Here is a 22,474-nt window from a genome sequence, read left to right as displayed (position 1 = left end):
ATCTCTTGAAATTACATCAAAAAGCCAGCCTGTTTTGTTTTGATAGGGGAACAATCAATTTGATAAGTGGTAACACAGCTCATTGTTTCACATTAATTAGACTAATTGCTGCATGTTAGCCTCTGAAATAGACAGAACTTGGAGAAGACAAAGGCTGCGCCCTTTAGCATGCAGTGCGTGTGATGGTTCCACTTGCTTGCACAGACTGGAGGCAGAAAACAGAGCTGTTAGGAGGCAGCCTTGCGGGAGGCTGGGTGTTAACAGTAGTTTGATGTGTTATACTTAATACACTGGCTTTCAATTATAGCGTCCAGGTTCCAAGTCCCACAGAGCAAAGAAAGGACGCCTCTGAATACCTGTTTCTCAGCTAACCAGGTTTGGGTTTGAAGGAGTTACAACAGCCTTTCTGCCACCCTCTCTCCTTCCAAACCCATACATAGTGTGTCCCTGCCAGGGAGGCGCTCCTCCTTTCCCGTGTAGTACTCTGGGCATACATGCCTTAAGAAAACAAACTGAAATAAGGCAGAGCCAAGGCAAAACAACATACCGAAAGAGAATCTTTTTTTGTCCCTCCCCCAATTACAAACCAGAGTGTTTTAAGCCACAGAGATTCAGCAAACTGTCATTGCAGAAACCTAACACTTGAGCCCGGCAAACGCCTTTCACTTTGACAGACTGTACCTTTGTTTATTCTCAAGACCACCGAGGTGGCCAAATTGGACAGTGTGATCTTTATGACAACAGCACATGTCAATCTCAGCTGGCAACGGAGAGCGTTTCACTTGTGATCCGTCCGGACTTCTGATGCTCCCTTAGGTGGATGGGATCGTGTTACCCGGAGTCTGATGCAATGGAACAGAACTTCTTTCCAAGTAAGAGGCACCCAGCGCTTTAAAAAAGCCGGGACACTGCCTCTGTCACTCTGACGCTGTCTAGTTATCCACGCACAACTTCGGAATATTGCTAGCTGTTTAAATGGATGTGCAAATCGGGGGCCTGGTGTGTGTATACCTCGTCATGTCTATTCCGCTTTTATATATGAAGTGGGAAATCAGTCTAAGTGTTTGATTCTGCAGTTGCGCACCACCAAATTCAGTGAGGTTAGATGGTACATCATCTTGTTGGCTTTGGGCTGAAATTGATCTAAGAGACAAACTCTCAAACAACAACAGACTCTGCTAACTGCTACGGCAGCTCGATTCAAAGACTAGTGTTCACATGCTTCTGGTGTGGAAAGGACTTTGGTTCTCACTAGTTTCTTCAGCTTTCCCAAGAGTGGTGTTGTCTTTGAACAGGAAGGACAGCAACATATAAACATAACAGGTTTTTTTCATACGATACACAGCTGCATTACACATCCCAAAATTGTAAGTACGATGTTCCTCCATTTGTAAATGCTTATGGGCTTTCATTGAAATTACAGAGGGAACTATGACAGTGAGATTCGGACCTGGCTTGGAAAATGGATTTGAAACATTTAAACGAGAATGATTTGCTTCTGTATGTGAAGGCATCTTGGGCGGGGAAGGGGAGGGTATGTGTGCAGACATTTGTACCCAAGGAGAGTGTTTCAATTCTTCGTTTTATCACTCTCTCAAAGGAATGATCCTTTAGCAGGAATTTCAAAGCACAAATTTGTGTGGCAGGTTTAATTTGGTCATTTGAAAGAAAAAAAATTGTGTGTGTGGTGTAGCAGTGGCAAGCAATTAAATGATTGCTCCTATGAGTTAATAAATCTTCAGCGGCCTCTTTCAAAGGTACAAGGTTTTGTGATTTAAGTGTACTAACGTGCTGTTTTCCCTGGAAAATCCCAGGGTTAATTCAGAAAATAAATGATAAAAAAAAAAAAAAAGAAAGAAAGAAAGGCCTCAGATTGAAGGCCCTTAGCCTTCAGTTTAAGTGCCGGTTCCACTTGCCTGAGCTCAAGTTGGAAGCAGCTTTGTTAGGATTCCAGGCGGCGCCCTGGTTGTCACTTCTGGGTCTTGTATAGTCATAGCCCCAATCCATGCACAGCAAAGCGTTGCTCAGTTAAGCGAGCGTCAGTCACTGGTAAGCTTGGCTGTCGGCCAGGGTTGCTAGGTTTTTCCATGCTACACCTGCATGAACTATTGACAAGACATTGCCACCCAAACAGAGTTGAGACACTGGATATAAATAATAATAATAATAATAATAATAATAAATTAAGTTGTCATGGGGCTGACAAAACAATTTTGAAAAAGCAACTTACACTTCCAGGGGTACAAGCAGAACTACGAAACTCCTGCTCCCTTGGTGTGAGGTGGCAGATCATTTGATTGGTTGAATTTTTTTCTTTGTGTCCACTTCTCCACTGTGGATTTAGAATGGGAGGGGATGTGTGGGGGGAGGGGGCGTGTAGCAGTGGGGGTTGGTGGGGGGAAGAGAGGTACTAGCAGGTGATTAACCTATGGAGAACTTTTTTGATCGGTTACTTGCCTAATTCCAATAGGCCCATTATCTGCTGAACAAAAGCTCCCCAAAACAAAACACTGTGGAATAAAGTTACAAGGCTTTGGAGTGGGGAGGAAACTGTGAGAGTAGGTAATTTCTGCTGAGAAGAAAAATAAGAGTCAGAGAAAATGAGGGACGGAGTGGGGGGAAAAAGACATAATGTAGGCATAGTTTTTCAATAGGGATGGCTGGCAGAGCTATTAATCACACACTACTCTGACTTACAGAGGTTGTGTGTGTGCAGCTAAGACCAAAAGACAGAAAGCCCTGAATACACCACCAAAAGCCCCCCTAAAAGTGTAAGAGGGATCACCTATTCAAATAGGCTAAAAACAAGTATATGAAAATCTAAGAAGTTTTAGTACATATTTAGATTCTTTGGTTTTTACTGTTGAATTCATGTGCTGGTGTGATCTTGGCAGTTCTGATTTTTATTCCTAAGTGGAAAAACTGAATTTCACTGATGGCTGTAGGTTCTTCAGGTTATAAGGGTAGCGTTGATGGTGGAAGGCTGTGGGTGGAGGAGCGCGGACAAATGAACCTGAATATTCTAGTTAGCTTTTGTTTCCAGAAACGATTAATTGGAGGTTTGCTGGGAGATATCAGAAATGACTGTAGGTTCTGAAGATTGAACAATGAACTTCTTTTAAAATTAGATTCAGGACTCTCGCAGTCCATAATTTCTCATAGAAATTATGTAATTTTTCCTTATAGCTGTGTCAGTATTGCAAAGGGACAATTCTGAGAGTGGCTGGCATTTTGCTTCCTCCTAGAAGTGGATGCTGTAGGACTTCCTGGGGTGGTGTAACTGGAATGGTGAGTGGTCCCCTTCACGCGCCAGTCTTTTGTTCACTTCGTAAGCACAAACTCTCTGGTTAACTTCAGAGAACTGGGACTTCCATGGATCAGTCAGAGAGGAACCCATAGCAAAGAAATAAAAGCACCATTTACAAGTCACTATTGAGCACCCACTGCAATACAGCTGGAACAAAGGCATTGAGAGAATAACTTCAAGATGTGTAAGATCATGTTTCCCTTCGGTATAGATTACTTTACCTCTCTTAACCTTGCTTTTATAATCCATAAGTGGGAATAGAAATATCTATCTCATAGGATTGCTGAGAAAATTAAGTGAATGTAAAGCTCCCAGCCTGGTACTTGGAGCATATTAAGTGCTTTGTGGGCGTCATTTTGGAAAATGTCGGTTATTTGTCTGTGGTAACAAAGAATAGGTGTGAACATTTGAAGTTTTCTTCTAATATAATCAGGGCCAGATTCAAGGACATGTGACCCAAGCTGAGATAAGCCCTGTGTTGGGTGTAATGCTCAGCTGTCGCCATCTTGAAATTCTTCATTTTTTTAATGGGCCCTGAATTTTCATATTTCATTAGGCCCCACCAATTACTTAGTTGGTCCTGAATGTAGTTTTTGTTTGTATATTTGTTTGTTTGTTTGTTTGTTTGTTATTTTGCCTACGGTATCTATTTCCTTTCTAACTGCTTTTTATTGGGTATTGTAAACTAGCTTTTGGCACATTACACGACACAAATCGAGCACCACTCAATGAATTCTCTCTTTTTTGACTTTCTCTCTGCTACTGTTCCTTTCATTAATGGCCGGCTGCCTCAACATCCCATTCCCTTGAGAAGAAGCTCATTGCTATTTCTTTTGTGTCACAAGTACCTTTCCTGTTCCTCCTGGATGAGTGTCACTGGCCACCATACAGCTCAATTTCTCTACTTCCCCAAGAAGAAAGAACCCATCCTTGGTGGGGTCCTCATGTCCTCACCGAACCTTGTTATACTAACCCTTCTCCAGTCAGTGCACTAGCCAGTGAACTCTTTCAAGAGGAGGGACTAATCTCTTTTTCAAACCTGCTCCCTCCCACCAGCATAACGCAGTGTAGATATTCATAGTTGGTTGACTGAATAAGCAAACAAACAAACAAACCAGTTACCAGCGCTGCCAAAAGCACAACTGACTCATTTTTGTCTCACCCATTAAATATCTTTTATTCTCTGCTTTTGTTCTGCAAAGTATTTTTGTGTGATAGAATGCCTCAAATGCATGCAGTAGGGACTAAATGGAAAGAGTAAAATAGGCAGGATTGCCTCTGAGGTAGAAATGAGCTCCTACATATCAAGAATTGGTACAAAATTAAATGGGTGTCATTATATACAACACAGTCGGTATATTGGAATACTTGTAATTCCTGTTCTATTTAATAATGTATTAAGATTCTTGTTCCGAGGCCTTTTGCGTGTTTCTGTAGTACAGGGGTTTATAAATTCAGGGGTTTATAAGCCTTTAACACATAGGCGCACAAGACAATGGGGAACTCACATAGGGATGGGTTTGGTGGTCAGCAGAGAGGTAAGTCAGTAAATTCTAATGAAATTGAACGCTATATTTTGTGAGCATATGCAATTTTCTGAGGAAAAATTCCCTGGCTTTCATCAAGTCCTCAAAGGAACCTCTGGCCCAAAAGTTATTAAGACCCCTGCTTTAGTCTTTCAATTTGAGAAAATGATGTTTCTTTCTTATTAACAGAGTGTGGTTTATAATGACTTACCGTTATTAAAGGGATGTTTTCCTGGCTTTTAGCAACCCCACCACATATACCCCAGTTTATCAACTGTAATTTTGAAAAGATGTTTCTTAAATGGTCTCAAGTTGGTCGACATATCTGTGCTTGCTTGTCAGAATTATCTGCATGAATTTCCTCCTTTTCTCTCCAGCCTGTATTCTTCCTGCTTTTGCAAATGCTTCAGCGTGTAGAGATACACCAAGAAAGGGCAGGTGTGTGGCACTGGCTGGTTAGTAATGCATTCCTTTTGTTCTTCTGGGTTGTTTGTAGAATTCATATCATTGATGTGTTTTGGGTACTGGTGACAAGATGTTAATGGTTCCCTGACTGGGCGGACAGCTGTGTTGAGAGGTGTTAAGTTTTCAGTAAAATCATCTGTTTTATTAGTTCAGATTTACCTGCGATGTTAGCTCATTTACAACTGAATTTTCGGTCTATTTTTTTTTTCACCTGTAACAACTTCTGTTGCCTTTCTTTGTTTTCGTGTAATTTTATTTGGAAGTGACTGAGATTCCTCCCTAAGTTAGGATATTTTTACTTACAAATAAAAGTTGGTTTGGGAGGGCACCCCTTCCTCAAGAACAGGACATTGTTCTCGGGGTCCATAGTGAAAATCCCTTTACTGACAAATGAAACACACCCAGTGATCATAGGTAGATTCACCGAGCTTCGTAGCAGGGTCTGGCTTGTTTCTGTTTTGCTTCTTCTAGCTTGTGTTTGTATTGAGGAGGTTAGTTGTGCCTGGGATGGGTCGAAGCACCATTTTATCATCTTGGTTGAGATTTCACAAGCTTTTCGTTGATGTAAAAACTTCATTGTGATAAGAATGTCCTTGTCTCTTTTTGTCATTGCATGTCCCTCAGTCCCTCTCCTCTGAATTCTCTCCCTTCTGCCTACAGTCTGAATGGAGACATCATTCATAATTTCTATAATGTTATCTTTAGTCTTCTCGCGTATGGATTACCTTTACCCCTTACCGCCTCCGTCAGTTGTAAGCTTCTGGAAGACAAGGGTCTGTCTTCCTTATCCTGTCCGTAATCCCTGCATAATGCCAGCCCGATCATCAATGCCTTGAGTCCTTGCTGATTCGCTGATTACAAGGACTCTCTTCTATCCCGAAGAATCAAATTGTCCATTTAAGCTGCGGTTCGGTGTCTTTGGATAGTTACAGCCTGTTGAGATAGATTCTTTCCTGAAATACTTTTTCAACGTGGCAGCCAAGCAAGATAGAGTCTCTGTGTAAAGGGTAGAGATGGAGACCAAATTCTGCTGGTCCTGAATGTAAAATGTTTAGAAATAAAAAAAAAAATCCAATTCATATTTATCAGAATTCCTTCGTCAGGAAAACACTTTTCCATCTGTTGTCAGTCTTTTTTTTTGAAAAGGGTCTGATGGGTATCGCAATGGCATAGGTTAAATAAGATAAGGTAACATTTATTCACTGAGCTCTTGGGGATAGCATACATAAGAGCTTCTGGTCCTCTCGGACTAGCAAAGAATAATGGCTTAGAATACTATCCACTTAGGGCCGGAGAAGGTGTTGGAAATTATAAAGCCAGTCTTCCTCATTTGGTCTCTGAGGGGATTGACAGCCTGACTGATTTTGATACCTATTCAAGAAGATGTAACTGATAATAACAGCAGTTTTTCTATGAGCCCGGCCCTTCTTTAACTGTTTTGCTTATATTAACTCAATACCTCACAGCTCTATGTGGTCAGCATATGAGTATCTCCTTTTTACAGATGAAGAAACTGAGATACAGAGAAGTCAAGTCACTCCATCCAGGATCACATATTTCTGTCTGTCTCTTACATCGGTCCTTTTTCCTCCATCGCCATGGTCCCTGTCTTAGGCCAAGCTAGCATTGCCTCTCTGGACTGCTGTAAGGTCTCCTGTCCTGGTCAGCCTGTCTCCATTCTTACTGCCCACATAGATTTTGGCAGATTTAACAATCTATTTAAAACTCCAATCTGTGCACGATACTGCCTTGCTGTTGGTGGCCACACAAAGCTTATAAGATTTGTAGGAAGCAGCCCTTCCTGGCTTTCCTGAGGCCGTTTTGATCCGTGCGTGTGGTACCGTCGCCCTTCCCCCAACTCCCTCACATGTCAGAGTCTTTCCACATGCAGTTCCTCTAGAATGCTCTCTTCTTTCTTGTCTCCCCTTTTCACGGGCTTACTTCACCATTCAGATCTTGAGTCAAAAGTCACCACCTCAGGGAAGCCTTCTCTGACTTCCCAGCTAAATTGGGTGCCACTCTTACAAGCCTTTGAGCCCCCGGGGACTGTCTCTGTTTGACTGGCCTTTGTGTTCCTGAAGCTCATACAGTACCTAGTGCATAGCAGACAGTTATTTGTTGAAAAAGGGAAAGGAGACAGGAAGAAAGCCCTAAGGTGCCAGATATAGTTCAATCTCTCCCCTTTGAATCCGGAGAGTCAGGGCTTGGAGTTACAGTATCTGACTTGGAGGCTGCTGTACTACTTACTTATGGGGGTGGTGAATGAAATGGGGAGCAAGGGGACAAGGGGAGAGAAGACTTCCAAGTATCTCCCTTAAACGAAGAAGGACGCTGCTCCCCACTTCTTAAGAGTGGGCTCTGATTAATGACCTTCTTTCCAAAAGTACAGCATGGAAAGAGGGGTGGGGGAGAGTAACCACAATGGAGAAACTTGACAAATGATGACCTCAGCCAGGTGATCAAGGTCAACATCAACAGTAATAAGTCAAGGTCATAGTGTGCACCTTCGATAGGATGTGATGAAACGGCACTTACCTTTGTGGTCTTCCACCCCAGAACCCAGGACCCAAGTCTAATCATGAGAGAAACATCAAGCAAATCTCAAATGAGGAGTTCCATGAAATACTTGTCCAGTACCCCTCAAAATGTCAAGGTCATCAAAAACAGGGACAGCCTGAGGAACTGGTACATACAGTCAAGGGGAGCCTAAGGAGAGATGGCAACTAAATGTGAGATCCTGAATGGGATCCTGAAACAGAGAAGGGAAAATAGGTCAGAATTAAGGTACTTTGAGTAAAGTATGGAGGTTAGTTAATAATGATGAATCGATATTGGTTCATTGGTTGTGACGAATGGACCCTCCTAACATAAGATGCTAGCGGTAGGAGGAACTGGGTGTGATATACTTAGAAGAGAACTCTGCTGTGCTATCCATCGTCACAGCTGTGTTGCAAATTTCAAACTACTCTCACATAAAAAAAGTGTATTTTTTTAAGAGAAGTGACTCTGAGGTTTTGAGGTTGGGGACCAAGAGCCAGGAGCGTCAGAACAGCAGGGGAATCAACCCAGAAGTCACTGGCTTTGAGCATCGGGAAGTGTGGAGGGGCTGGTGGTAAAATCAGACAGACCTCGGGGTTAGTGAGAAGCCAGGAGAGAAAGAGGAACTTCCACAGGAAGTTAGGCAGGGAAAAGAAGGAAGGGAAGCGGACTGGAGATAGAAGAGACCGTAGAGGCCGGTGAAGGATTTTTTTTTGGAGATCGGAAAGTCATGCATTTACGAATATTCGTAATGGAGGAGAAGAAATTCCTCAAATGCTTGTTCCACTCATATTTAAGAGTGAGGCCCTAAAAAGGTGTTCATTAGATACATGCTTAGGGATTGTGGAAGGGACAGTTTTACTCTAGCGTGATTTTGTAAGCCAGTTTTTTCTGTTGTTGTTGAGAGAACCCCAAGATATTGGTGTCTGTAGTTCTTTTCTCTGGAACCTTCTATTTCTCCCGAACAGAGTCCTCCGGTACCCTGCCTTGGAGAAAAACAAGTACCTGAGGGTGTCCTAGGAGCCCAGTGGGGAAAAGGGGTGAGGATATGCTGGCTTTCCTGGAATGCCCTCATTTTCAGCAAGGGGTCCTGAGGCACCCCCTGCTTTTCCCTCACTCCAAGGCTCCTGGCATTGCCATCATGAGTTTCTCCAGCTCAAGTTCTCCAAAGCAAAGGGAGCAGGAGGGCTGGTTGCTATGCTTGTAAGGCGTAGGTAGAGGATGTAGGGGCAGACTTGCGACCATCTCCGTCTGGTTTTAGCCCCTCACCTCAGCCCTACCGTACGCCAGTACCTGGCACCCAATGCCCTTGATTCCTGAGCTTTCAGAGTGAAGAGGGCTGCTCGTGGATATCCCCGTTTGCTTACATTTTCTGCTTACTTCCTGCACGGCTCTTGAATGGTTGCTATTCTACTCTCTGCTTTTCAACTTCGCATACCAGAGTTCAGACAAAAGTATGTCTCCTATTTTTATCAAAGACGGAGAATGTGTATCTGTTACTCCTTCTTGTGGTTTTACTGATAATTACTGAGATAGAGACAGAAAAGTCTTTCCCATCTTAAATCAAAATCCCAGGAGTCAACATTTAAAAATCACCTTTATTTTCGTATATAGGTATGTGTTTGTGTTTTGAAAACTGTATGTTAAATTTTAATGTATTACATGGTCGGATTATTTATTTGTTTATTTTCCAGAAAATGCAGATGTAATTAAGAAACGGGGCTGTCAATTTATTTTATTTTTCAAGTCTGTTGGTTTAAGGTTTAGTCCTTAGAGCATATTACTTTATTATGCCTTTGGGGCAGTCCTCTCATTTTTTGAGAGTAAGCAGTCTTTGTCAAGAGATGCAAGAATCAAGGGCTTGTTTTCTGGAATGGAAATTAACTGAACCTAAGGCCCTTCCTTGTACCATGCCATTCGGTTCTTTTCTCTTTCAATATTTTAGTGATTTTTCTTAAATGACAGAAAAATGATTTTGGTTCTTGGCTGCTTGAGCTGTATTCACTTGTCAGCAATTTGATGGTGGACAGAGGAAGTCAGCTTTCCTGAGTCCTTTCTTTCCCAGGAGAAGAAGGCTGGAGATTACCCAGGTCCCTGAAGATACAGCTCATACCCTCCAGGGAAATGATCTCCCAGTGAAATATCCGTTTTATTCATACAACTTGAACTTTCCTTTGGTGAAACGTCAGCTGTGAACTGTGCTAAGCAAAACCTTTGCTTTTCTTCTCTCCACTCATCGAACCCTTTTCACTATCTCTGGAGTAATAGCTCTCTCCCCAGAGGAGATCACTGTCTAGGAAAGGGGCCTAGTCAGTGAGGAAAAAGAAAAAAAAAAAAAAAAAGGAGAAAAAAATGTTGCCCTGTTAATGAATGTCAACTCAAGCCCCTCCCCTAAGAGGTTTCCAAATGGTTGCATGTTCGCTTCTCGACGTGGTGATGGAATTATTTTACCCTATTCCTATAACCACTGTTTTCCCAGTAGGAAATGTGGTAGAATACGGAAGCTTATCAGAACAGATTCTGTTCCTGCAGACTAGAGTTCCCACCCACCGAAGCTGAGAAGGTGCTTGGTTCTTGATTCTCTCCAAACTGTCAGGTGACTGAGGAAGACTTACCTTTAGGAATACTTTCCCCAGGTCTTATTCAGTGTAAGTCTACTGTCCCCTAAAACCCAAGCCCTGTAGGAGTTTATTCCTTTTACACTTACGTCAGCCTTTAGTCTTTCCCATCATGCTGTCATGTCTTAGCTGGTGAGGCCAAGATTTAGTTTGCAATCATGAATGCTTATAAGGCAAGAGGCCAAGGCTTCCTAAATTGCTCACTGAGCCTCATTGTAAATTTATATTGAACTCTTAATGGTGGAAGCATTAAAAAAATTGGAGCTTTTGAAAGGTGATCTCATTTCAGAATTTTTTTCTCTTCTATATTTTCTGGGTTAAACCACACCATTAAAAAAAAAAAAAAAAAATCCTTAGTTAAGCCAGAAGTCTGTAAGTGCAATTGTCATTGAATTTACTTTAATGATTAAAAAAAAAAAAAAAAAAAAAAAAAACCAGGAAGGAGATAATCATTCATTCAGAAAATGGTTATTGGATTTGCCATGTCCTTAGGCTCTCTTGCTAAACCGAAAAATGAATAAGCTATGGCTTCTATCCTCAAGTCGCTCAAAGATTAGAAGAAAAACAAAACAAAACCCAAACCAAAACCTTATAGTACCTATTACTATACATTATGCTGCATAACAAATTATCTGAAAACTTAATGACTTAGAACAGTAAATATTTATTATGTCACAGAGTTTCTGAGCGTCAGGAGCCTGGGAGCGGCTTCGTTGGCTCGTGCTGGCTATACGTGTCTCCTGAGGAGGTGCTGGCAGGACCCTAGTCGTCTGAAGGCATGACAAGGCAGGCAGATCTGCTCCCAAGTTCACTCACGTGGACTGTCTCTGGAGGGTCTTGGGGGCTTACCACATGGGCCTCTCCATATGGCTGCTCACCACATGGCAGATGATCTGAGAGAGAAGAGGGAAAACGGAAGTCCCGGTGCTCTTCACATAACCGAATTTCAGAAGTGACATCCAGTCACTGTTGCTGTATCCCATGGACTGATGTTCCTGGACGAACATTCAATATGGAGGGACCTATGGAAAGTCATGAATGTGGGAGTGAGACATCCCTGGGGAATACCACCGCCTTCCATCTGAGTCCTGACCTGCTCCGTTTCCAAGATTAGCCATGGAGATAACAGGTCCAGATGTTAGCCAACACCCCGGGAAGGAAAGGGCAGTGCAACTTAGAGGTGGGGAGTGGACACGGAGGTAAATGTGGACCAGTCAGAAGGGACAACAGCCTCGGATGTTCGTCCAGGAAACTTGTTATTTAAAAATTTCTAGCTGTCTGACATGATTCTGATTTTGCAATAAAGGGACTTACGGTTACTGATCGTAGTCCTATGAGTAGCAGACCAGGGGAGATTCTTTCTCACTAAGGGATCATGGTGCCTTATGAAAATTGACATGGGAACAGCAGGACAGGCTGTATTGGAATGAGCCCCTCTCACAGCTGCAGCTGCACAGGTTTCCTTCGTGTACCACGATATGTAACACACCAGTGTCCGGTTGTTGTGAGATCATCGAAGAACGATTTTGTCAGTGCATTTGCAACAGTGTTTCTGATTTGGACTGAAGCGACATAGTCTACTGCATAGTTCTCTTCTTAATGACTGAATTGTTTAAGTACATAAGTCTTTCCAAATGCATTTATTCAGTCTGAGAAAATGCCCTAGAGTACTTTAGGCATTTCCCCTCTTACCCCCACCCTGTCTTGACTTCAAATATGTAAAAGATACCTAAGGAGACCCACTTATTTTGCCTCCTCTCTTCTCCTGAATGTTTGTTTTTGACGTAGTGATTAAGGGCAATAAATATCTAACGTGGTATTTCTCCCCAGCCCTTCCGCTTTAATCCGGCAAAAAGCTTTGGGAATATACAGAGAATAATAACAGCTAGAGAATGAGGAAGAATGCATTGCATTGCTGTTACTTTCTGGTTCTCTACTTATGTTCAGACTGACTTCCCATCCTTGCTTAATTTAGGACTAGCTCTCGGGAAATAGGACATGATATGAAGTGAGATATTTAATGTATCATAGATGGGTGGCACAGAGATAGTGAGTCATATTGACAACATGCTTCTTCTGGTGGATGCGCTTACATAGGTTCTACGGGTCCAAATGTTATTAAAATATTCTGTTTTAAATTTGATATTTAGATACATAGGCTATTGTAAGATGTACTGGTTACAGGTGATGCCATGAAAACTTGACCTTCCCTCTTTGAGCTTTAAAATAAAATTTTCATGTATTTCTTACACTGGGAGCAAAAAGAAAATCTAGCTGACAACAAGGGGACTAATTGTGATTTCTTTTAATGTAAAAAAAAGTGGGGGCTGGGTTCTAGGTTGTGACTTTTAGCAAGTACCTAGGCCCGAAATTTCCTCTGTAAAATTATACAGACGATCTAGTTGATTCATCAGGGTTTTCCTAGCTCTAAAATTTTATTGGAAAACTTCAACTGGCTGGCTTTCTTTTGATTATATATGCAATTTTTAGGCAACAGTGGTAAGATACAAATGCTATGCTTGTAAAATAAACATACATTGTCAATAACAAAAAAGTTTCTTTCTTCTCATGTGAACTTCTAGATTGCTTTTATAAATATATCTTAGAGTGTTTTGTGAGGGTCCATGGCTCCGAAGGGCACATGTCTGAGAAATTAAAGTGATGGTTTTGCTAGTAATTTTTTCAGAAATCAAGTCTTTGCCCAGATATGTTGTTCTCTGTGACACAAAGTTAACAGTTTCCACTGCTTACTCTTTAAGAATGCTTCCAGCTGCAAGTGACAGAAATGCCAATTAATGTTGGTTAAACAATACGCATTTAATTTATCCCATATCACAGAAAGATTAGAGATAAGTGCTTATAGGTTGGTTCAACTGCTCTGCAGTGGTGAGATTCTGGGTTGGCACCTGTCTGTTCTCTCATTTTCTTGGCCTTGGCATTAAGACCACAGATGGCTATCCCAGATCCAAGCAACACATCTCTACAGAGCAGTGTCTCAAGCAAATATCTATCCTCAACCAAGCATAGGTAAAGAGGATGAAATTGCCACCACTCACTAAGACGAATCAGAATTCATTATTCTAGTGTTCAAGTCTTTCTTACCTCCCACGATCTGGCTCTCAAATTTATCTTCCAGCCTTCTTTTCTGTTACCCTTCTGCTAGATTTCTCTACTGTCACCAAACTGTTGTCTGTTATTCACTGAAAAATGCGCGATTTTTAATTTTGAGCCATGCTTTTTATACCATCTGTATACATCCTCTTTGCAAGTTAAAATCCTATCCAAACATTACTACTAAGATTCATCTCGAGTTCTCTTTAGTATTCTCTGATCATTCCAGCTAGAAAGAATTGCTCTTTCCTCTGAACTCCTATAACAGTTTATCTTTTATGGTTGTATAACAGCATTTTACAGGATGATATGTGTCCATAGGTTAAAACGGGAAAATATGAGGATGCCCATTTTACAGATGGGAAACCAGCTCAAAAGGGGCAGAGTGACTTTCCCAAGGCATTGTATTACCCAATGTCACATTCAGGATGTGGATGAGTTGGGGGTAAAAACTTCTGTACCAAACATCCCCCAAAACAGTGCAGAAGAGTGTGTTTATTTTTTTTTTATTTCTCGCTCACTGGAAGACCGACATGAATGGTCTAGGTTGACCGGTGGCTCTGCCACTCACATGTATTTTGGAGACTTAGGCTGCCAGTTGTTTTGGATCTTTAACACATGGCCGCCAAAGGTTCACTGACCTTGGTCATTCTAGTCAATGAAAGGGGACGAGAACAAATTCCAGGTCCAGGTATTTTGTCATGAATACGTGAAGGGGAAGTTGTACCTTTTCTCTTAATGCATGGGGCAAGAGCTTGGTCATGTGTCCTACCAGCCGCTGGACTGGGAAATGCAGTATGGCCTTGGGTCCAGGAAACAAGGAGAGCACATTTGGATGGACAAGTAGCCCTGTCTGCCACAGACCAGGAATGCAGTTCTCGTACCCCTAAGGGTGTATTGTCGGTCGTTGCCCTGTCCTTCCTTGTAATAAAGCCAACAAGGAAAGAAGTCGGGTGGGGGGCTGTTATCCTTGCAGACCATGGATCTCTATGTGAATTGCAATGATTAAACCTTGTAGAAGAGGGAATTCCCTTAGTACTCCTGGGCGACTCATATCCCATTTTAAAAACTCTCACCAGCAGTTTTCTTTTACAGACACACAGAAATAGCACCCCAGGCATTGTCCACTTCCCCAGTGGCTGACCTTTAGGGAGTAGCAGATCGGATAGTTTCTGTGCCATTTCATTGATTGTTCCATTCCTACACCCCCGCCCCTATGGTCTCGGCGTGCTATGTGCCATCCCTGCTTCAAGCATGCAGCAAAACATGCAAAATGTTATGATTTGTTGCCATGCTGACAGTGTCAACTTAACTACAGCTGACAAACAGTTTTTAAATAGAACATGTCAGTTCATTACAGTATTTTCCATCTGTGTTGTTTTTTTTTTCCTTTCCCACACTTAACACCAAACATTTGAAGAATGTCGCCACAAAGGTTTAGTTTACACTTCCAGTCACTTTCATTAATGACTTGCTAAAAGTCATATTTTGGAAATGAGCGAAACAATGAACAGTGACTTGAGGGCAAAAAAGGAGACCCTTCTCTTGTTTGAGAAGGCATTTCTCAAAACCATTTTCCGTTGTTTGGTTTTCCCTGCCTCGCGTCCGTCTTTGCTTTCTCTTGCTATCTTCAGCTCTGTCTTGATATTGCCGCTGAAACTAGCTTTCTCCCTTCAACTCTGAGCAGAATTCCTATGAAGTTCAGAGGGCCCGCTGCTTGACATACAGGTCTGTGCAAACTGTGCCCTAACACTGTGATGTCTAAAATATCGGCCATCGTAAAGGCTCATCAAGCCAGCTCTTGACGTTTTGCTGAGAGTGCATTTCTGCTCTATACCCGACCTTCTTTACACTTACCTGCTCAGATGCACCCCTTTCCTTTCCTCCTGCCTCTTACTGAACACACACTGACATTGCCCATTGGTGACTTTTAATGTCACAACCACACAAAGTGCCTTAATTGTGTTTTAAATGATGTCTTGGGTCTGTGTCCTTATAATGAAAATATAGAGTGACAATGTAAGTCTTGAAAGTCTATTTCTGTGATGGTTCAATTTTGCGAGCTTTTGTGTTCCTACAGATTTTTAAATTCTAAAGAAATTTGATTTTTTTTTTTTAAAGGTCTTGTTAATACTCTACTTTTTATTCTGGGCACTGAGGGTGTTCCTTGCTGTTTTCGTAGTTTAGGCTTTGGCTGCAAATGTTTGGACATCAGCTCAGAACATCGTCTCCAAGGGAACATTTTGCAAGTGTTATCTCCTTGTTCCCAGGAATCCAAGGAGAACCAAGTGGAGAATTGTTTAGTGATAGAAACTGAAATAGCAATAAAAAGAGGGATGGCCAAATTATGTAAAATCAGAGGGCATGAATAATTCAGGACTCGCTTGAGTGCGATTTTTATTTTTATTGTTAAATAATACTAGCATTTCCATGAACTAATAACACACTGACTAACCAACTGGTAAGCTTTTTGTTGGGGGTTTGGGATGACAGGGAGGAGGACGGAAGAAAGGAAACTGGGGCCAAATAGTCGTCTTTTAGAAATGGAGTATGCTTAGTGAAACATTGATAGAATCATCTGTTTTATAATTTTTTTTTAACGTTATTGAAGGGAAGGAAATGAAACCACAGAAAAGTTCATTAGAGCATCTTTATTTTTAGATCACCCAGAATAATTGCAGTGTTACATGAACTCCCTTCTCTAGCGAACCTCAGCATTTGGATATAGTGCTTTACACATTTTTTTTTACTATACGTTCTGGGATAAGCGTGTGTGTTTCTGTGTTCGTAGAAACAAACTATATAGGGTTTCTTTAATTATGACTCATGAAGTGTAACGTAGATATAAAGTTACAGTGGAATAAAACGCAGGCCTCTGCAAGAAACTTATTTTAATCTCAAGCAAAAGTTATTCTTAGCTAAAAAGGGAAAAGTCTCGACTACAATTAACTACACTAACATCATGGATATTTAAAACAGGTTAGGAGAGGAATGGAAAATGAGCAAAGGTGTTAAATTATTGAGAAAACACTATACATTAGTGAGAGGGAGAAATAAGATATAAATTATGAAAAAGAAGCTCTCAGAGGAATATGATAGGGTGACAGGAACTTTTAGCTGGTGTAATGAATGGACAAGCACTGCTTTTAATGGCCTCCCTTAATCTAATGAAATTGTAATTAGCTCAAGAAGAACTGTATTAACTAAGGAATCAAACAAAAGCAAGAGGCATGGTGCAAAACAAGTAGATGGTATCCCCAAATTATGGTGGCATCATTCAGTATTGCAGAAGGATGCAAGATGATAAGACTTTGAAGCTTGAAATCAAATATATTCTTTTGTATTCTAATTCCTTCAGAGGGGGGCAAGACATTTTATGAACCAATAGTGGGAAATGTTTTGGACTGAATGTAGACTAGAGAACATTGAGAGAGTCAGGGCAGAACTCAGGTGGGAGTCCTCTGGAATACATGGCAGGGTCCCTTAGAATACAGTTTGGTCACCTCAGATATCACCACAGTATTGTCCGGACACTGGAAAGAGGCACAGAAGGATTTGAATACCCCTAGGAACCTGTGAGAAATTGATGAGAGATTAAACGAGGTCAGGCAACTGAACACATCAACGACTAGTCTTTTAGCCCCAGGGGATATAGTTATAGAAATACAATGGAACCTAAAGGTAGGATCAGAAAGTACAATTTCCCTGGAGGTCAAATCATCTAAATTATTTTTTATTGAAGTTAAAAACTAAGGATAAAAAAAACACTGTTTTGCACAAGACAATTTCTGAAGGACCTAGTTGTTATAAGAGAGATGGGGCTAAAGTTAAATACATTAATATTAGTAATTGTGCAGCTAATAAATTAGCGTAGCTTTTACAAACATCCCATATGTGTGTATGTACAAAATAAATAATGAACATAGGAACGTATACAAAAGGTAATTATAATCAGCCCCATTCCTTAGATATAGTCACGGCAAAGGGTCTCTTCTAGTAAACGTATTCTTCTAAGGAAAGAGAGGTTAGAGCCGTTCGTTGTAATTAACATATATGATCAGGAAGCGAGCTCATACATTCTCAGTTCTCAACCAAAAGATATATCAGAACCACCCAAAAATCATTTTCAAACTGCCCAAGCCCATCCCCCAATCCCACAAACCTCAGCCTCCCAGGCAATTCTACTATGCCCGGTGACTCTTCTTAGGAGAAACATATGCTTGGAAGTCATTCCTTTATTCCGCTGTCTGATAACTGCATGTGAGATTATTTATAATGAAGAGGGGACATCCAAGGAGATTTTTTTTTTAAAGGGGGTGAAGAGACAAGGAGAAAGTATTTCCCCAAATTTCATATTGCTTCAAAAGATGGAATACCTGTTAAAACTGACAAAAGGTATTTTTCTTATTCTCAAGCACACGTTTCCATTCACCTTCTCAGGCATGCTTGTTTTAGTTGTTTGTATGGTGGAGCATGATTACTGTCAAGCTGTTTTTGTCTAAGATCTCATAATTGGTGAAAGGAATAAAATGGAGATCTGAGCTTTCATTAATAATGATTATTAGCCCTGTTCTGAACTATTGACAAAATGTTGTAGCAAACTTGGGAGCAAAACCTGTATTGTTTTAAATAAAGAACTATTTACCTAGAAGCTCTTTCTAATGAAAATGACCTAATTCTGCTGCTAAGTGCTAACTTAAAAAAAAAAAAAAAAAGCTAAAAGATAATTTGCAAAAATGCATATTGATTCACATAAATCAATAAGTTAGAACATGATTGAGGCTTGGATTCCTCTAGTTTCTAAAGCGTATTCTGGCTTCCTTGTGCAGTAGCAGAAAATGTTTGTCTGCATTTTGATAACCAACATGGAAATTAGATATTAATATATACAGGGGAAGACAGACACAGAGAGAAAATACTTAACACCCAAAGAAGGAAGGAATCTTGCCATTACTCACAAGTGGCAGTGCCACGAGTGACTCAGTCATGTTGTAACAAGTCCAAATCTGTCTCTTGAACCAAAAGGAAAAGGGATTTGAAAGACATCTACCGGCCCTATTATATTTAAGTACTCTTGTGCTTTGCTTGAAAAATCAAGGCTTTGTAATTGGTCTGGAACTATTTCCTCACACAAGACTTGCAAATAACAGAAACAATTGTGAAATTAGTTTGTTGTTTTTTTTTAAGTGGGAAGAAATGGTGTGTCATAATTGGAAATGGAGGCCAAGCTGTTTAAAGCTGATTAGGGTTCATTTTGTAAAAATTTCCTCTTTGTCAGCCAAGGTGACAGCCAGGCCGGGTGACCCTAGATGAGACTTATTGACCTCCAGACTTTTCAGTCAGAGGCTTGTCACCTTGAAATGGCCAGTATTTGCACACGGCGTGTCTGTATACCCCTATGCTGGACATAAATATGAAGCTGGACAATCTGGCTCCTACTTTGCACGTTAACGATTCCCTGGAATTGTCTGGAAGTGAAAGAGATGTGCCACTCCCCTGTGATTTCCATCGTATGGTTGCACGCCTGGCTTTACGAGGCAACTGCAGACAGAAGTGAAAAGGGGTTGTTTGCATGTGCAGAGGTGAGTTCCCCTGTGTTAGGGCGCCAAGAGTCGTATGTATGTTGGCTGCCTCCTTTTTTGCTTGCTTTGAGTCATCTGCTGAAATATAAGCTCTTTTGACATGTGACAGTGTGTCTGGTTTAGTGTTTGAAATGCAGATGGCCTTATATAAATGTTCACTGATTTGCTGATGGACCTCTTCCGCAAATGTTCACATAATTAACTCCATCGCTGGCCATTGAGAAATAAGAAAACATGGAAGGCTCCTTAAGACACTCACAGATATTTATTGTGCGCTGTTTTCATCCCTGCTCCTTAAAAGCAGCAACGAGGAAATAAATGCACCTTGATTTCTCAATGGTCTTACTCTGCAGCAAAGGATTGAGACAAGAGATTGTCTTTGCTGATGTTCAGGGATGCACCCCTAGCGCTGAGCAATGTCTGTCTCACAGTAGGTGCTCATTAAATATTTGCTGCAGGAGAGAAGGAATGCGTTATGCAAATAATAGAGAAGGTGAGATAGTAGCATGCTGTCCTCTTCTGTAGACTTATTACCACAAACCAGGTGTGTTTCTTAGTTGCTTTGGAGAAGACAGTGACATTGCTTGTCACTTTTAATATGGCTACCAAAATAAGTGCATAGTGAGCAATTTTACATTGCATGACAAAATTATTTATTTTGACATTTACTAGGTAAATGCAGCGCTCAAACAGAAAGACACAGTACCCATACATGTTGCTGGTAAACCAAGGAGTCACAGCAGTCACAAGACTTACTTCTGTGTCATGAACCTATGAATTTGTTTTGCTGAATATGTTCTAATCTGTTATGAATATGTTCTGAATATGTTCTAATCCAGGAAGGACATAAGGGAATGTGAAAAAGAACACAGGCCTGGGAATTGAGTTCCAGTCATTGCGTTGTCACTAACTAGCTGTGGGACCTTGCAAATCTCTCCTGTGGATCTCTGTTTTCTTTTTAAACCCTACTCCCACGATGTGGTTTGTTATAGAGATAATACCATGCTTCCCCGAAAATAAGACCTAGCTGGACCATCAGCTCTAATGTGTCTTTTAGAGCAAAAATTAATATAAGACCTGGTATTATATTATATTATATTATATTATATTATATTATATTATATTATATTATATTATATGACCTGGTCTTATATTATGTTACATAGGACCGGGTCTTATATTATAGTAAAATAAGACCAGGTCTTATATTAGTTTTTGCTCATCATTGGAGCTGATGGTCCGGCTAGGTCTTATTTTCGGGAAAACACGGTATGGATTAGAGGAGAGCAACCTGGACTCAAAGAGCCTCCTGACCTCCCCCTGCTTTAGTTTTCTCTTTGGTAAAATGAAGATTATGATAGTAACAGACCCATAGAATTTCTGTGACAATTAAAGAGAGAATTTATGCAAGCGCCTAGCTCAGTAAGCATTGAGCAAGTTTCAGTAATTACTAGCTCTTATTCTATAGCTAAATATATATGATTCCATGAGAAATTGTCCCAAACTATCAATCACTTAAGAAATGTTCAGGCACTCCCAGGGTCCATACTGATAACTTCTGTCAGGTAAAGAGAAGAATTGCTTGGTTTTCCATCTCACATCTTATATATGGAGCATTTTCAATTTTGAAAATGTCAGTGCTTTGACAGTACACCTTTAAAAGCAGCTTTGTTGTTTTTAAATTACATTTGTTAAGCTTGAAATCCATAATGTGAATGATAGGCCCTGGTGGTATTTATATAAAAATTAAAACTGTCAAGTTGTATTAAGCTTTAATCACTGGTTATGGCCCATGAGCCACAATTTCTTTGCACTAACCTTCTTCAAGCATTTTTTTTTTGTCTTTTGCTATAAATCTGAGCTATGGAAACATCTTATGCCTTTTAAATTCCTCAGTGAGTGCAGGCAGGAGATGGAAGCAAAAGAAACTAACATTGTTCTATGTGAGATGTGTGTAATGAGCTGGATGCTAGTCACGTGACATACGGTAGCTCATGTCATCTTTAACATTACCCAGTGGTACATCACTATGCCCTTTGTATGGATGAAAATACTGAGTCTCAGGAGGGACAAGCCAGTTGGTCAAGATCATTCCCCAAATAACTGAATCCTAACCTTTTATCGTGTTCTTCTAACATCTGCCTAGATGAATCTTACCTCCCTTTCGTCGACCTCAAAAAGTACTTCCAATTACCTTAACACTTGTGACTCAATTGTTAGGAAGATGTGTTAAGATCATTTTAAATCCACTGTGGTTCCGAAAGTAAGCGTGTAACTAATAGTACCTTTCGAAGATAGTGGAAGTCGTTGGATAAATGTATTTGCCCTGGCAGAAAAGAATACATATATGTTTCAAAAGGCTTCTCGTAATACTAGAGATACAGAGAACATTTGCATGACAACTGAAAAAGGGATTTCTGCACTGTTCGGGTTTGCATGGTGCCATTGTTTTGGTGGTGTTGTGTCTGAGCTGACTGGAGTGACCTTGAGAAGGCCCAGGGAGTCACAGGTCATTGCTGCTTCACCATGTCCCTCTGAGGACCTCCTGGCATGAATAGGTTCCTGTGCAAAAGTTTAGGTTCCCTCTCAACCCCAGTATGTTTATCAGGATTGAGTAATAAGCCTGTGTTGTTCCTATTTCCTCCTCTCCGAACAATGAAGTTAGCTTTTTCTTCCTTATGGGTTTATTCCCAACTAGATGTCCTCAAAGTAGAGGAAGATTTATTATTTTTAATCCAAGTAGTAAAATGTTGTAATAGGAGCACCGTGCACTGCAGCCAGAGGTAAGCCTCTCCTGCCTGTCTCCAGTCTGTTGGGGCCCGGTGAGCCCTTCCTGGTCTGGCATTGTTTCCGGGGCACTGGCAGCCCAGCCTCTGACCTCCGGGGTGGGCTAAGAAAGGTAAAGAGAGACTGCTGTTCTGCAGCCAGGTGACCCAGGAATTGATAGACCTGACAGTCAGGCTCCCTTGCCTCAAATGGAGACAGGCAGGAGTTTTTTCTGTTTGGTCAGTTTTAAAATTTCCACAGGTGTGATGCCAGATATCCAAAACGGCTCCTAGATAGCTGCTCACTAATATTCGTCCAGCCTGCTGCTCTTCTGATAATTAGTTTGCAGTGACAGGTACCAGGCGGGTGGCAGCAGCTATTGTTCGAATTGAAGGCAGCAGACAACTCTGGGTGTGACTGTTGTTGATCCAGCCCTGGTTGTCTTCCTGAGTCAGCACAGGAGGAATAAGGGAATAGTGAGTACACGTAACATTTCACAGTTAGAGATCTCAGGGAAATATTCCTGTCTGGGTATTCAGAAGAGCAAATGCCAGTATGTGT

At 41.0% G+C, this 22,474-nt stretch overlaps 1 protein-coding gene across 13 annotated transcripts in view; it reads left to right on the top strand.

The window, feature by feature from the left end:
• ESRRG (estrogen related receptor gamma) overlaps positions 1-22,474 on the top strand; it is a 549,261-nt gene that overhangs the window by 273,542 nt on the left and 253,245 nt on the right. Inside the window, exons 1-2 of one of the 13 annotated variants that reach the window (XM_033099792.1) lie at positions 1,006-1,367; positions 3,187-3,288. The exons of 11 other annotated variants lie outside the window; for them this stretch is intronic. The gene's annotated coding sequence lies outside the window, so the exon portion shown is untranslated. Of the gene's footprint in view, positions 1-1,005; positions 1,368-3,186; positions 3,289-22,474 lie in introns of those variants that run through there. One more of the 13 variants, XM_033099795.1, reaches the window with a different exon arrangement.

Source organism: Rhinolophus ferrumequinum, chromosome 27 (assembly GCF_004115265.2).
Source record: "Rhinolophus ferrumequinum isolate MPI-CBG mRhiFer1 chromosome 27, mRhiFer1_v1.p, whole genome shotgun sequence".
NCBI lineage: Eukaryota > Metazoa > Chordata > Mammalia > Chiroptera > Rhinolophidae > Rhinolophus > Rhinolophus ferrumequinum.
This window is presented reverse-complemented; position numbering and strand designations above follow the sequence as displayed.